The sequence below is a fragment of the Argopecten irradians genome, chromosome 15 (assembly GCF_041381155.1).
Source record: "Argopecten irradians isolate NY chromosome 15, Ai_NY, whole genome shotgun sequence".
Taxonomy (NCBI): Eukaryota; Metazoa; Mollusca; class Bivalvia; order Pectinida; family Pectinidae; genus Argopecten; species Argopecten irradians.
Window position 1 is genome coordinate 17,289,082 of NC_091148.1, and position 14,297 is coordinate 17,303,378.

The following is a 14,297-nucleotide window of genomic DNA, read 5'->3' on the forward strand; positions in this document are numbered from 1 at the left end:
TGGTTCCGAGTTCCGTTTTACTTAAACGGAACTCGGAAATGGGAGTTGATCGAAAACTGAATTAAAGTGGATTCATCACTAGTAACCCATGAAAAAAGACAACTGGCAACATTTCTCATATGTCTTAGGCATATAGAATGATTTTATCTAAATAAATAGAAAATTTCCTTAAACGGAACTCGGAACTGGTTCCGAGTTCCGTTTTACTTAAACGGAAATAGATGTTATTTGAAAACGTATTTAAACTAGCTCTATCACAAATTATCCATGAAAAAACACAACAGAAAACATTTGTAATATGTTCAAATTACATAAATTGAATTTTTTTTTTAAATTTTGTTTAAAAAACAAAATCCTTAAACGGAACTCGGAACTGGTTCCGAGTTCCGTTTTACTTAAACGGAACTCGGAACTCGGAACTCGAGTTCCGGAATGCATGTAAAATCCTGACAGAAGTTTAGGAACCTTACTCAGCACAAGTAATGTTTTTCTAATGACTATACAAGTAGTTTTCTTAAATTATGGATCAAAAATTAAACTGAGCCACGACAGAGTAACATAAAATTGTCTAAATGTGATTCTTCTGTTTTCCAGTGTTGGAACTAAACGTCTAAGAATTTGTTTTTTTTCCCCTTGTGAAAACCATTCCTCATGAATCAAAAGAATCTATAGTAGTTTTTTGTTCAAAATCGCGATAATCAGCTTTGGCCGTTCATCGTAAACATGACGATTCAAGTTATGTATATTGATACTATATCCAATATATAATATGTTTATCCTTTTTGCATATTTTGTATGATTTATTTCAACTTTCGTTGTTACTTTTCCTTTATAATTAGTCTGTAGACTTAATGTTGTCTTGCCAAAGGCAAAAATTAGATGTGATGACATATTTGCCTTGTTTGTCATTTCATATCGAGTATTGCTCGACTACGTATTATGACAGGCCTAGTGACGTCATCGTCAACACGTGCCTATTTATGACCTATATAGCCACCTCAGCATATATACCGGTTACTAATTCATAGCTAGGGGATGTTTTAAGCTGAATTACATGTAAGAATATAAGACTCTTTCATATGTGGATATAAAGGATAGGGATATTCTACCCGAGGGTCACAAAATGGTGTAAAATCCGAGGCTTGCCGAGGGTTTTGCAACATTTTGTGATCCCGAGGGTAGAATATCCCTATCCTTTATATCCACATATGAAAGAGTATTTTTCATTCATTCCTAGGCGTTTTATTGCAATTTTACTACTATGATTATCCATCCTTTTTAAAATAAACTCGGAAAAATACATGACTGCAAGGTAATTCTCCAGACATGAAAAATGTTTGTAATTTTCAACGAAAATCTTGCTGTTTGCATCTTTTAATGTATAGATCTAGCGGTGTTGTTGTTCTAATAGGTATTGTTACCTATTGACGTGATCTGTCATAAATTCACGTGTTATGACTGTTCGGGTCACAAACCGTACTTGACCTTCACGGCACCGATCACGCAAATACATGGCGAGGTAATTATAGATATCTTAATTTCCGTGCTCCATACTAATTCCATACTAATGAGGCGAAGTTTGATATTAAATTTATTTAACGCAAATTATCAGAAGTATTTTACTTTAACCTTTAGGGCAGATGTCCTCGTCAGTCAGTGACATTTTATTGCTAAATCATAGCAATTTTTATCATTGTGTCAGGATATTTGTTATACATCCTGTGAATCTGTCTTGATTCTTGTTTTCTCAATTCTTGTACAATCTTTCATGTGAACGGTAAACAACTTTATCTCGCGTATAAATGATTTTGTGTCTTTGTTATTCTAACATATTCTTGAATGTTGTCCATGCACACTATTGGAATTATTTCTATTGTCGTTATTACAATTGTTAATAATTGTAAGGATCCATGATATCCGAAAATTCATTCATTTATTTGTTTTAAAATGAATAGAACTTGTACCACAAGTTTAAATATATTTGTGTTTGTAAGGCACTGTAAAACTAAAGTGCACTATGTACTTTTATTATGTATATTAATATTTTGTGCTTATTTTAGTCTTTTGAAAGATCTGTATGCATAGTGTATTTGAGTTATTTGTCAATATTTCGATGAACACAATCATGTTCCTTGTGATGGCCGTTGTATTAATCATAGTCTTACCATACAAGACTGTATGCGTATACATATACAAACATATACTAATTAATTATAGACTACGAGAAACTGAAACAAAAACTATTTATATTCTAGTCGTGTCGACCTGGAATTTTCACATTCTTTAAGTTTTACAAGAAAATGTTTAAAAGTATGAAATATAACAAAAATGAGAAACATCTCTCAGCAAAATAAATATACAATACTTACTTGTTCTCCATATTGTAGAGATCCTTGTCTCTTTCATAACAGGTTCTTCCTTGCAGACATAAAATCACGATCTCTTATATCAAATAAACCATTGTACTATCGCATGATAGAGCAGAGCGAAAGTGAAAACACAGGTAAAATCACAGGTAAGCCACAGGTAAGTCATACAGGTAAAAAGAGATGGCGCATCACTCAGGCGAAGTATGTCTCGATGATACATTAAGTTTGAGGTCAGCAATGACAAACTGTTGATGGACAAGCCGTTACATATAAACACAGTCGATACAGATACTTTTGAATGGAGATGTTTTACTGTTATTTTATTTTCGTGTTTATTCTGTCAGCCAGAATATAAAATGGTCTTATTGAATCTGTTCTAAGAACCGTGTAACTGTCATGCCATCATCTTGTGATTGATAGAACAACACAAACAATACAATTGTAAGTATATAAAGTTGTGTTCTACAATAAACATTATATTGTGTTTTTACACAAGATATCGTTGTAATGGGTCTAACTTGTGACGAATAAAAAATTTAACAAAAAAAACCCACTAATGTCGAACACAGTAGAAGTATTTCGTTTAGAAACATTATTTGTGTTTTATGCAAATATATGGTAAATAGTACTTATATTGTATTTTTAAGCAGTGTTCAAAATTAATTGAAACACGTGATGTAGTGGTAGATGGTGCAATGAATACAAAAGATGTTAATTCGTACATGTATATGTTGCAAAAATTGCTGGCAGGAACGTGTTCTCTAGATCATATTGATGCAGATACACATAAAACCAATTTGGCAATTACTATGCACTATCTCATTACATCAAAGCCGAATATGAAATACGGTGATAGACAAGCTCAGAGGCATTTTAGTACATAGTTATCATTACTGTAGAACAGAACATTTATCAAGATGATAGAATGTTGAGAAATCACACAAGGTCCTTAAAGAAAGGGGAAGTAAAATAATGATTTGGCGGTGCGTTCCATTTGCAATTGTATACGAGTATGTTACAGTTTATATATCAAATGGAATGCGCCGTTCCAGTAGACTTGTACCACTACATGTGGTTCTTTTCATGAAGCGTTTCACTTGGTGTTGTGATCCAAGATGGCAGATATTTTAGTTGTAATCGAAATATTTTCTTTGTTGAAAAAAAACAAGACAGAGTATTTATATCCCATGAAACTAGCATTTATTCATTGTATACCAAAACTATATATCCATTTCATTGTTCACAATATTTAACTTTGGGATAAAGAAGTAATTCCAACCGTGTGGACAAAAAAAATTGTCAAAATTTCGAGGCGATCTGCCCCTTTATCAAGACACACAAAACTTGGTTTGTTTAGTTTTACGTCCTATTAACAGCCAGGGTCATGTAAGGACGTGCCAGGTTTGTTGGTGGAGGAAAGCCGGAGTACCCGGAGAAAAACCACCAGTCAGCGGTCAGTACCTGGCAACTGCCCCACATGGGATTCGAACCCGCGACCCAGAGGTGGAGGGCTGGTGGTTAATATGTCTGGACATCTTTTTTTTCCAAAAAAATAATTGGACATCTTAAACACTCGGCCACAGCGGCCCCACACACAAAACGAACACGATTACATAATATGATGCGATCAGTTAAACGGGACAAGAACGTAGACTACTATTTAACAGCACAATGGAGCGCAATTAACTCTTCAGCAAGTGGCAGCCGAAGGCCTGATCTACCAAAATTTAGCCATCATGTTCGGCATGTAACTTTTATATTCGAAGCGTATCTATCAAATGGATGCCGCCATCATGGACCAATTTTAACGCGTTCAATCAGGCGGTGCCGTATCAATTCAGTACAACTGGCACGAATCTGCAGAAGGATGGTATATTAATAAAAATGTTTCAAATATTACATTCACTATACTGGAAGTATTCATTTCTTCTGTATTTCATTTTTTGAGTATATTGATGCACGGAGCATCATTTCCATTCACTAAAAAGATGTTTTACCGAATACTCGCTAAACTTATTTGGTTTTTACATAATAAACAGAAAACCACTTTATTTCAGCAAGTGAGCTCGAGCCGAATTCAAATGATTGCATATTTTTATATATTTACACTTGCTAGGCTTGGTCACTATACGCTAATACTAGCCGATTTTGTTTACCATAACTGCATGGTAACATTGAACTTTGAACTTGCGTAAGGAAATGTTCTGTGCAACGTAAAAGGACTACTTTTTTTTAAAAAGAAACACATGGCTTTGTTTACATTTTGACGCAACATTACGTGTATATTGTTGTTTTTCATAGAATTTTGGGAAAATGTAAACAATATATACATGTTTTATATTTATACATGATTCAAACAATTTTTAAATTAACAATTGTATAAAGAAACGGAAAAATATCCCGACCGGGATAAAAATGATGGGTGTCAAATGTAAACATTACCTCTGTGCCTATGTTCGTCCTACGATCGAGCCTTTGGGGTGGACGGGTGTGAGACCCTTGATAGAGGAGTTATAAACCCTCTGATCTTTGGTCAGTTTTAAACATGTGTATTATAAAACATGCACCGCTATTAATCCACGTGTTGACAGTTCCGCGTCACCACAAACACATTGTATCCATCGAACACAAGTGAATTTGTTTCATCTATCGATGGCGATATGGATCTAAGCCTAGATTATATAATCACATGGCTCCCAAGGATGTAATATCGTCAAGTCAGACGACATCTCAAACACATTGAGCTACTTGAAAATCTGTGTTTTGACAACTTCGGCAAACTTAAGTGTGTAAGCGTGCGTCAGCTTCGCTCGCTGCACAATAACGGTCACCGAGTTCACACATGTGGCCGTGTACAAATTCTTTATGTTATTACGCTATATATTAACTTTTAGCAAAATTGGATATATAGTTAAAGTTCTGATCTGATTAAATAAAATTATCTCTGAAATTTACTTTTTTTTGTCATGTTTATTTTACACTAAAATATTGAACTTTTTTGTCGTCGCGGATGAATAATTCTACCTTACGTGAAGCGTCATCATTCGCTGTTCAATTGAGTAAGCTCCTCCCACTTTTGACCGACTTTTATTGAATAATTACGTCACTTTCAAATGACGATTTTTATTGCATAAAATATAAATAAAAAGTCGTGTGAGTGTAAATATAGGGATTGGATTTCGTTTTTATGTTAACCATGCTTGTATGGAGCAATTCCTCTAAGAATATATTCTATGGGGCGCGAACGCGCCCCATAGAATATATTCTTAGAGGAATTGCTCCATACAAGCATGGTTAACATAAAAACGAAATCCAATCCCTATATGAATGTACGAATGTTTGTAAAATGTATTCATGAATATGGCTAAATAACAAAGACATGGAATAGCGTATACATGAAATGCCGTGATTTTTAATACATATGAACAATAACGTTGATCATACACAAATAGTATGAAGATATCATATGATCATATTATGTAGTGTTTTTACATGTTATGATATTTGAATAAAACCAGTATCGCATCAATGGCATGCTATTCCCCTATTTAGGCCATAGAGCTAGCTTGGACTACATTGTTAACAGAGCTTTATCAACATTTTGTCTAACCTAAGTAGCTCATTGTTTGATTGCGGTAACATTTAACTTGATTTATTCTCGTTTCTTGACTGATGTAAATTCCAGCTGGCTTTGACATAACAAACGCATTCAACGACATGTTTAACGATATTAAAGTACATAAAATTTTGAATTAAAAAAAGAAGTCTGGAAAATTGTCACGCTGCCAATGTACTTGCTTCGTATTCATTCACTGTTGTGTTTACCGCATAGTCGTTGAATTACTCAATGCAATTACAGGTTCTGTAAACTTCATATTGACCCAATTCCATATTTTTATTGACCTCGAATTATTTGTCCCGTAGAATTTAGTTTTTAAGTTGTAGCTTGTTGTTCGGCTTTTTGTACTGTAGCACTTCTCTATATCAAGCTCGAATTTCTTTGTCTCTGTTCAGTTTTCGTCTTGATAACGGCTTTGTTGTTCTAATGACATTGATGTAAACCATCTTTCGTGTGCGATTAACTTCTGCGAATTTCGCAATACAGGTAATGATGTCGTTTGTTTCATTTTAAAATGACACGAAACAAGTTGTTTTCAAAATGTATGAATCCACAATGTGGTTTATTATTGCAAACGTTTGCAAGCATATTGTTGCCATATATCGATAATTTTTAATTGACATCATCAGTACTTATACATATTCCCATGTATGATTAAAATGATTTATCACTGGAAATGTTTCCCGAAGCAAATTGAAATACCAATGCCCTATCATTTATGAAAGATAATTCAACTGGGGAAATCAGCAAAAGATAATTATAACGTAACGAATATCTACCATTCGTCCAGGTATACAGCCGTTAAGGGTTAGTACAGTATGGGCCAATTTTAGCCCCAAGAAATGTACCCTTTATTTTATTTAATATTTGCATGATTAAACTGTCTAAAACAATGAATTGTGACAAATAATTGTTCCTCCGCATGTGTCTATGTGTTTTTAGGTGTTTAGCTGCTGTGTTCTCTACAGCCTGACTTCTATTTCCATTGAAACAGTAGATTTCCGGTATCTTGGTCAATATTCGGAGATAGCATATAATATTTAAGTGTGCATGCAAAACATTTATCCCTGCATTCCCGGAACTGGTGATTTAAAAGTACTTATGTCCGTACATACGTTGCACTGGTTATTTTTTTCTTATTGAATTCATGTGTCAATGGTCAATGTTGCAGATTTCCCTGCTGTAACGTATGCGAATCCAGAACCCCTAGTGCTGTAAATTTTGTTTATTCATTGTGCATATTTGTGTAATTTAAATTTCAACATGCTCGTTCGAGATGCTTATTCTAGTTTATATGAATTCAACCCTGTAAAGACCCCTATTCCGAAATTAAAAAATAATGTTAATAATCTGCGCGTCCGTTCATAGTGTTTATTCCAGTTAACATACATTCATCGTTTTAACTTTCTGTAACACCACAGCACATTTCGAAAACAAAAAATAAAGATAGTTATAAAAACTATTCTAAAAGTCATAAAATTTTTAAATATCTACATTTTGCATAACGAAAGCCTTATATGAGACGTCAAAGCAAATCCAAGACAGTGTACAGTAGCGTAAAATATTATTGTCAAGAGTTATCCCCCGTTTCACAGCATGATAAATGTAATGGAAGATCAAGATGTACGTCAAATATGATAATGTATACTAGTAGTAAAAACAGCTAAAACATTTGTTAGAAAATTCGTCCTAACATCTCAAATAGTCTAATATTGATGATTTTTGAAAAATACATTTGATAAATAGGACATCGGTTTTATGTTGTTTTTTTTTTGTTTTTTTTTTTTTTTTTTTTTTTTTTTTGCTGTAAAAATGCAAAACGATTATTAAGGAGCAAACTAATTTCGGTTTCAAAATTTGGATGGATAAATTTTCTACCCTAACTAATCATGAATGAACCTAAATTGTACATGTATGTCGAGGTATTACATACATATATATATATACATCATTTAATGTTTCCGGAGTCACAAGTTCACATAAAAAAGAAAGAACGAATTACTGACAATTAACTTTGCCTCGCAAACATCACCTACAGGTTGAATACGATCAGATACATAAGCACATCGCAACCACGAATACGGTGTTCTTCTTTGAAAGCAGGTGATGCCAGTGAGTATCAGGTATTTGTTTGTTTTTGTTTCAATCGTATTCACATGCATGAATTAGCACAGAAAATAGCCAAATCTTAAATTGTACATATTAATCATATCAATACTTTTGTACAGGTATATTTTACAGTTAAATGGTTACATTTATATTTCTCGGGCATGTTTTCATAAATTGTCCAAATCTACTGTTTATTGCCACCTGTGTATTGTGATTAATGTTACAATTCGGGTTTCGTTTTTACAGACATTTGTTGTTTTATGTTAAATTGTGTCAATTTGGACCCTCCGGTGGCAATGACTGACACGTATCATTAATCAGGTACCTGGGGACAATTTGTCATGATACAACATGAAATGAAGGTCAGGTCTGAGTTTCGTTCAAGTCATGTGGAGTTAAACAGGGAGGGTTTTTTGTTTGATCCAATTTTAACGAATCCAAATTATGTTTTAAAATATTTTTTACTTAATTATCATACTTTTGATGTATTTAAAATAAAACAAATATAAAAGTGTGACCTAATTTCGGAAAGTAGGTCACTGTGACGACTCCTTTCCAGTACTCCCAGTAACAACATACCACAAACCGTGTCATAGTAATCGATTAAGGTTTTAGATTTTACTTCCAGTTTGTCAATATTTTTTATGTGTTTCTTAGATTTCTCAAGTATTTAAAACACGTGTAAAATATGTTGAAATCATTTGTATGCTGCATGATGTAGGGCGATCAGACAAAAATGTACATAGTAAGTTTTATATTGGCATTAATTCAATTTGAAATCAGATCGTACAATAAATGGTTCAATTTCATCGAAACGCTGACAGATACAAAACAACATGGTTACTTGAGAAAACTGAGCTATGGTAAAATTTTCAGTATTATGAGACTACATAATGTAATTTTCATACTCTTTATTCAATAAATAAATAAGTTGATAAATAACATAAATAACAATAATCCGATGCCAATTTTCATGTCGCCATCAAAGGATCAGATGTACTGAAAAATTGAAAAAGAGACAATGAATATTTATTTCATAAACAAATATGAATCTTCGATTTCTTTTCTGCATTAGATTTGTTTGTTGTTAAATAAATTGATAAAATGTTTTTTTTTAATCTACAGTGTAACTTGGTTGATGCGAACTCGGATAATTCGACAACTCGGCTTAATACGAATATATTATTTGTTAGCGTCATAAATGTGTACTTCTGCAATGCACACATCTACGTCTATTGGCATATAACAGTATATGAAAGCATACCAGAAGCACAAAAATCTGATGTAATAAAAATCTTCATAAAATTCTTAACTTCTTTTATTTACACAGATTTGTTTTATTGATCTCGTATTTTAAGAGTCTCTATAGTCTCGCTGCTATATGAATTCAGCCAAACGCGGCGAGTCTCGACAGGACGACTGTTTTGAAATTTAAAAGTTGACTTTATTTCCGAACAAAGAAAAAATGAAATAAAATTAAAAGTTCTTGAAAACAATAGAAACATAAGAAAATATATGTATATTGATGTCCTAAGATGAGGTTAAATAACCAAACAAATGCATGATTCATTTCGCTGTTTTGCCGTCTGGCGCAGTGATAGTCAAAAGCAACATGCGTTTATTAGGAAGACGGCAGGAAACATAAATCATAAAAATTAACATTTGATTTATGATAATTGAATTGTTCAGTAGGTGATGAGAAGTGTAGTACTAACGTAAGCCAATATCGACTATTCTTTTATAAATCTCGTTTTACGTTTCTATTTTGAAAAATCAAAAGTCGTTTCGGAAAGGTAGTGGTCTTTTAAAATTTCTTAATTTACCTGAATCACTTAAAAGTAGAAACATCTGCATCTGGTATCAACGCAGTGGTAGTTACCACGTCCGCCATGACAATTGGCTCTGGAAGGACAGTCGGCCATTGTTTGGCAGCCTAGAAACACATGTATATGAGTCAGACAAAAAAAATTTGTGTTGTGAGGTTTAACAAGCAAGTGCCACACTGATGGTTTTTTTTTTTAACACGATAGCACTTAATTAGTGAAATCGTTGTCAAATTATGACTCTGGGAAAGTAGAAAATGTCATGGAAAGAACAAAGAATGAGAAAAAGAGAACGTGCTTTCATTTATTTTTATCTATAACTTAATAATGGTTCATAGGAACTTTTATATCAAATTCTACCATTTAGTGACGGATTAAAAGAGTTTCTCAGCAAATCTAAGGATACTCTGTCAATTCCTTGGTCATTTTATCGGGGTTTTAATTTCACTGAATCAGCGGAATCATCCAAATTTTCGGAACTTATCAGCGCCTGTCTGTCCTTGGAATGACGATTTCAAAGGCTATAAATATGATTAGCCAAAATAATCCTCCGAAAAAGATAGTCAAAAGTCAAAATGGTAATATACTTACTAGATCCGGTGTTGGTAGTTTGGACCTCACAGTAACAACCACGGTTATGACAGGTAAGATCGTGTCCGGTAGCACATGAGGTCAATCCTCCTTTGCAGTCATCATTGCTTCTACATCCCTCAGAGTACACACAGGCTGATAAAATAGTTCATAGGTCGGTTAGTCAATTGGATTAACGTTATATTAACTGCTAAGGTCATTTATGGACGTGCATGTGCATGTTTTGGGAGGCTGCGGTATATTCGTTTTGTGAGTCTTTATAATAGTGGATGTGTTAATCTCTTATAGTCATATGCCCCATCCCATGATACATGCTACCAGAGATTAACGTCCTATTAACAGCTAGAGTCATTTAAGGAAGGCCTCCCATGTATGCAATGTGATGCGAGTTGAAAATGCGTGAATCTGTGAGAGACTGCATATATCCATGTTGTGACTCTTTGTAATAGAGTAAAGTCTGGACCTTTTATAGTCATGTGTCTCACTGGACAGCACACCCCATCCGGTCACACTATACAAACAAAGGACAAACCAGTCGTCCCACTCCCTTAATGCTAAACAGGAGTAGAAATTGTCACTTCTACAGACTATGGTGTGTCTCGGCAAATGGAAAAATCAAGGTATATACCAAAACCGAAACGGATTTAAATATCTATCAAGTTTGCTAATCTTTGTAGTATCAAAAGTTTTTTAGCATACCCATGACACTACGCTTATCGTCACTTCATGAACAATATAAAATGTAATTTAACGTCTATGATCTGTGTCTTCTTATGCTTCCCGAAATCGTCCTGTACTCGATGATAACCAAAATAGGGAACATTACCTCCATGTATTTCAATATTTATTGCAAGCATTTTCATTGGCTTAAAAATTTACTTTATCAGCCCATAAAGGAAAAAAATACCGGCGTTTTTAGTAAACTCGCGGTCTATTTAGACTTAAACTCATATTTTTGGTTTATATCTCCATAACAGGAAAAATACATGTATAATCAAATTAATCATTATAAGTCAATTTACTTGCCTTAATACCTTCACAATTCCAAAGAATTTAATTTAGGACTATTTTTTCTGTGAAATCATTACGCCGTAATCTCGGCCAATTAGAAACGACGCTATGGACGTTATTTTTAACTTTTCTGTGCTGATAAAGGAATTTTTTAATCAACGAAGATGCTTATTATAAGCAAACTTCAATTATTAACACATATATGCATAGGAAATCTTGCATTTGTGGTAACTTCACTATAGGTCATAGACATTATGACGTTATAATTGGTATTGCTATTTTTTCAGAAACACACTGGTCCCTTGGCGAAAAGCAAAACTAGATTATAGAATATGATAACAAACTTATCACGCATGCAAATTAAAGCTGATAAAGAATTTAATGAATAAACAAAATAAGGAAAATAATTTGTCCTAAAGTTTGACAATAGACTCGATTATCTTAATTCTATTAAGGCGTTTCTAAAACACTGGCCTATATAGATGAGTATAGATGGCTTCCATATGTGCACTCAAGTTTGATTCTCCACGACAAACATATTTCATTTTGAAATATCGTTCCAAATAAATTGTTTTAAATCCAGTTGAACACAAAAATAATTGAAACTAACAATACATTATACATATCAACTTTCAGAAATCTCTGTTATGATGAGTAGAACGCCAAAATAATTATCGTGTTTTTCATTGGCTATATAAAAAGTGAAAAAAAGCGAAAATGACCTTTTTTAAGAATGGTTTTGAAAATAATTTAGAAATATTAGAAAACTACCGTTGCTAATAATTGAAGAAAAAATATAATCAAATTGAAAGAAAGACTTACCGATGAGAACAGCCAAGACGGCGAGAGCGATCAAAGTTCTCATGATGACTGGATTGTTTTCTTTTTAACAGAAGTTCAAAGAATGACAATGGTCTGTTAGTGGCTTACTTATATAGTGATCAGTTCCTGAATATCACATGTCACGTTGCCCACGACTAATCGCTTGACCCCGACTAACCACATTACATAAGTGGAATTACCTAGGTAAAAGGTCAACAACAAGCCAATGGGATACATCAGGTAGATCAGTACATCAGGCCTAACGTTACGTATGAGTTTACTATTGACTCGTTAATTATTATGTTGTTTCTAGATTTTGACAAACTAAGCAAAAAGTGTATATTTCAGTTTTGTAAGTTCACATGGTTTGGTATATATTTCTGTCACTATCACTAAAATAACCATTAACCACTACTTCATGTTTGTTTTGATGTGAGTGGGTGATTGTGTATGATTACCTTGGACGAGTTAATAATATATTGGTATACTTAATTAATGCCGATGTGAGTATGAATGATGATCATTGATGAGGCTGAGGGATGTGAATGTGATGGTCAATTTTTGAGGATGATTATAATACATGAAGATGGCAATATATTGAAATTATGCTGAATATAATGTGAGTGGGTGTGTATGGTGTGAGTGAGATAACCATGTATCTGTATATGTAAAATCTTCGAAAATAAAATGAATAAAAAAAAGATTGATTTGAAATTAAATGACAAGTGACATGATGTGGTATGTATATTACTAAAATTATTAAAGGTATAAAACCTGCAACGAATACACTTTATTAGAACAGTTATTTTATTTAAAAGTTTTCCCCTCTGAAAGTAACTTTTTTTGAATGGATGTGTAATTATAAACAATGAATTATCTAATTAATGTGAAAGTGGTGTAAGTGCATATTTGAAATACTAAATTTAAATATGGAAATTGGTATGGAAGTCCTTCTCTGAAAGGAAAACATTGTTATTTACATGCATACATTGAATAATTGAAATTAATAATAATAACCATGCCGTTATGTTTACCAGTGTCTATAGCATGTACAAGGAGCACTGGTTCGACCAGTCTCTACTTTACAAAAGCATACGCATCAAGTCTTTTTTGACATTGTCATGCGAATTGCGATTGTGTTTTATATAATGCAAATGTGGCGTTTTAATCATCTCAAAATTGGCCATAAATTCCTGTCAGAATCTTCGATATCAATATTAAAACTTTGGCGAATTTAGTTGGATCGCGAAATTCAAGAAAGGAAATTGTCCGAGAAAAATGGTTGTGTAGCGTAATGAAGAATGTCGTTCCAATTTTATATGAATTTTAGAAGACAAACGAAATGATGATAACTATACTTTTGGCGTCATAATCAATATATCGCGTCGCATAACTGTCTCTGTAGACGGAAATTAACATTCCAGGCAAGATATCGTCTCTATGATATTAAAACGAAATTCAAAGTTTTGCCTATAATTTCATTTAAACAAGTTGTGTGATATGCAATATGAAATGTTACACTTGTTAACTTATTTGATATAGAACTCGCATGAAAGCTGATTGTGTATCAAATTATTAAATTCATGCAATAAATTTTATATTATATAGCACTCATGTAAGATAATCTATCTGTCTTTGTTGTTGAGTAGTGTTGGATAGGCTATGTATACATGTAATACATTAAGCCTATGGACATTACCATTTAAGTCACTAATATTCGCTTAATTACATTTTAGTCAATTTTATTTTTTTCTAATGCTAACAATACATCAGGCTTCTTGTTTTATAACCGATTAGAAGTAACAAAACCAACGCAACTATTCCAAAAATATGTAAGCTTTGACTATGTGAAAAAAAGAAAGATTATTCACTGAAATATTTACTTGCATGTGAAACTGAGTTCATACCAGAGGCATGTCAATCAACACGGACTCCAACACGACGTTTCTATTC

At 33.0% G+C, this 14,297-nt stretch overlaps 1 long non-coding RNA gene across 1 annotated transcript; it reads right to left on the reverse strand.

The window, feature by feature from the left end:
- Positions 1-8,993: 8,993 nt before the first annotated feature.
- On the reverse strand, positions 8,994-12,453 carry LOC138309496 (uncharacterized). The gene is made up of 4 exons (XR_011206290.1): positions 12,345-12,453; positions 10,512-10,646; positions 9,921-10,030; positions 8,994-9,096 (listed from the first exon to the last, which is right to left on the reverse strand). It is a non-coding gene; the product is annotated as an uncharacterized lncRNA (long non-coding RNA).
- Between the last annotated feature and the right edge of the window lie 1,844 nt (positions 12,454-14,297).